Here is a 3748-nt window from a genome sequence, read left to right as displayed (position 1 = left end):
AATATTGTAGAGATTACAACCACACTATAGAACTATGTCGATTGACTTTGATAAGTGGAGAGAGAGGTATGAGCGACCTGGGCTCATAGATGGTGATCTACAAGAGTTTTTGTGAAACAACAACAAGACCTGGACAAGAGAAAAGAGTGTCAACAGAGCAGAGAGAAACAAATAGAAAGGCAGAAAAAACATAAAGAGGAAAAGGAGAGACTGGAAATAGAGAGAGAATAAAAGCATCAACTGAGATCACCAATCTCACCCAACAGAAAGATGCAAGACCCAAGAATGACAACGGGGTCAGGGCCAGCCGACCCAAGCTGCCCAAATTTGGTGAACAGAAAGACGATATGCATACTTTCCTAGAAATATATGAACGATTTGCTCAAAGTCAGAATTGAGACAAAGGCAACAAGGCAGTCTGTCTCAGTCTCCTACTCACAGAAAAAAAAGCCTACAAGTGTATGTGGGAAGGATGCCTGAAGATTCCATAAACTATAACAAGTCAAGGTGGCCTTTCTGAAATGCTATGAACTTACCGAGGAAGGTTTTCACCAGAAGTTCAAGAAAGGCAAACCTGACACTGGAGAAACTGCATTTCAGTTTGTGACACGTCTATGGCAATTCTTCACAAGATGGACTGACATGGCTAAGTGTGAAGATAGTTTTGAAGGACTCACAGATCTACTAATATCTGAACAGTTCATGATCACATACTCCACTGGCATCACTGTTCCTAAAAGAGAGAGAAAACATCAAAAAATATGGACGAGATGATCAAGCTGGCAAAACAGTATATGAAAGCCCATGGAGGGAGGAGTATAACTGGTAAGCCCAAAAATAACAAATTAAAATCTAAACCAGAGGTGGCTGACCAAATTCAGGATGCCACCAAGTTAACAAGAAGTCAACAAACAAAATAGAGAAGAGATGCTATACTTGTTGTAAAATGAGGCACGTTGTGAGTGCAAGTTTGTCACCAATAAATAACAACAGAAATTTCAACATAAAGCAGCTGTGGCTACATACAAAGATGGTGCTGCCAGAAGGAACAGGAAGAAGATAACTCGTTAGATTCACCACAAGAAGGAAGTGCTATCACCATGATTAAATATTGCATAAATGATGGTGAGATCAAGTTAGCAAATGAGTCAACAGTGCTAGTGGAGATCAAGCAGTAGGTGAAGGCTATGTTAAGGGAAAGAAAGTGAAAGCCCTATGAGACACTGAGTATAGCAGTGAGAACCAATCTAGTATTTGATGACCAGATGATGGGTAAGGTACATCAGTGTACGCTGGTTGATGGAAGAGTGAGAAAGTTTCCCACAGCAAAAATAAAGGTAGACAATCCATATTATGTAGGAGACCTTGAGGCCATGTGTTAGAAGGCACCCATATACTACTTGGTGATTGGAAATATACCAGGCAGTAGAAGTTTGGAGGAACCAGACAGAAAGGAGACTGATGCGGCATCTGCAGTTACCATAAGAGCTCAAGAAATAGAAAACAAGCAACACATCAAGCCTTTGCAAGTCTCGAAATGTGATATCCCAAATGTAGGTCTACGGGAACTGAAGGAAGCACAAAAGACCCTTCACTCTAGAAACTTTGAAACAGTGCCTGGAAGAAAGTCGACAACAAGACCAACAGAAAGGGGACTTACAGAATAGAGGACCAGAAAGTAGTGCTGTACTGTTTCTATAAAAGCAGCTTTACTGGATAAGTTAAACAGATCATAGTAATAACAGAATACTGGACTCAAGTGATGAAGTTGGCTCATCAGTCGATTGTGAGAGAACACCTAGGAGCAAAGAAAATGGCAGACAGAATCACCAGCAACTTCCATTGGCCAGGGGTCAGTGGACCTGTCCGATGGCTCAAGAAAGTTTGTATATAGCTCAAGGCAGTCAGAAGCACTTCTATGACAAGAAGGCTAAGTATCGACATTTCAAGGTCGGACAGAAGGTCTTGATCTGCTATCGTAGACAAAGACAAACTCACTTTGCAGTGGAAAGGACCTTTTGAAGTACAGTAAGTGGTCAGCAGACTGGACTGTAAGATAAAAATGGACAGGAAGACCAAGATCTACCTTGCCAATCTGACAAAGAAATACTTCAAGAGGGAACCCTTAATTGGTGCAGCTATTGAGGCACAGATGGACAATGCATGTGTTGCTGTCTTAGATGCAGAACCAGAAAACTGTGACTTGATCATAGAAGATGAACACCTATTAGACATAAGACCACTGGGTGGGGATGAATCATACAAACACGTCAACACCAATGAAGATCTGACTGGCAAGCAGAAGAAAGAGCTACAAGATCTACTGTGCTAGTATGCAGATGTCTTCACAGATAGACCAAGCAAGACAGACCTTGTGCAACATGTAATCAAGAGTACGATCAGGGATACAGTAAAGATGAAACCTTACCAGATGCCTATGTGATGAGAGACTAGATCAAGCAAAAACCCAGCTAACACATGACGTTTCTACAACGTTGCTGAATAGTGATGCATTGGTAAAATCCAAAACATCATGCATCACATATTGTGACAACGTTGTGGCACTGCTATATAATAATGATGAAAGCAGTTTATAAAAAATCTAATAGCATTTTACATGTTTTGAAATACTGAACAACATTATTTGATGTATTTATTTGTATTGTTTATGCTTTTGAAAATTTACAAAGTAGGAGAAGGTTTTCACAACATTGCAGCAATGTTATATGCACAACTTTTATTGAAACACAAGTTGTAGCCTAAATGATAAGTTTACACTTTTTACTGTACAAGTACATGATATCTCAATTATTTATTGAATAAGAAATACATCATTTATCTCTGATTTTACTGCTCATAATTATAATTACATAGTTGTCAACTTGTCACAATGTTCTTGGCGTGGAAATTACCATACTTGCATACGTATTTTCGTAAGAAATACATAACAATAACTTCCAGCAACTTCTATACGTGCAGGAAGGTACCAAATATATTATGCTCTAATTAAATATAAAATTTGATCATTAAATTTTATGGTTACATTGATCACTTCTCACCAACTAATGGTATTTGTACAGACTACAGATGAATCAAGGTATATCACTATTGTTTATTTCTCTTGATTTATTACGAAAATGATTAAGCACAAATACCCATATTGCAGTTGTTTCAAGATTTCTGAATTTTTTACATTCTGTAATTTTCAATTCCTAGTTTTAAAGCTTTACCCAATTATTCGATGTTTTATAATGTTGTCCTCCATCCTCGGATGTAAAATTTAAAATTTCAGCATAGGCTAAATAGCTGTATGTATTCATAAGTTTTTTCCTCCTAAGGTTTTTAATAGATATTTTTGAAATTTACCAGTAATTTGACATGCATAGACCTACAAAATGTTTTTGTGATGTTTTGATTTGGGAATATTTGTTGAATTTTCGAATCAATTTACTTAAGCAAAATATATAATTTTTTGCATGGTATTATACTAGTACTATGATTTATAGACATAATGTAAAGTAAAACATTTGAATGAGGTTCTTAAGTGATTTCTAAGTTCTATAGAATCAATGAATCATATATTGTGATTAAAAATGTAGCAAATAGGATGAAACATTTAAGTTAGCATGACAGCATTACCAACATTTGTGTTTTAATCATACATTTCAGATGAAGATAATGTACTGACTGTAAAGAAAGCACAACTGCCCTTGCCCCCAGCAGACCTCATTCTTAGTCTACCAGAAGA

The sequence above is a fragment of the Limulus polyphemus genome, unplaced genomic scaffold (genome assembly GCF_000517525.1).
Source record: "Limulus polyphemus unplaced genomic scaffold, Limulus_polyphemus-2.1.2 Scaffold796, whole genome shotgun sequence".
In the NCBI taxonomy this organism is placed as follows: domain Eukaryota; kingdom Metazoa; phylum Arthropoda; class Merostomata; order Xiphosura; family Limulidae; genus Limulus; species Limulus polyphemus.
This window is presented reverse-complemented; position numbering follows the sequence as displayed.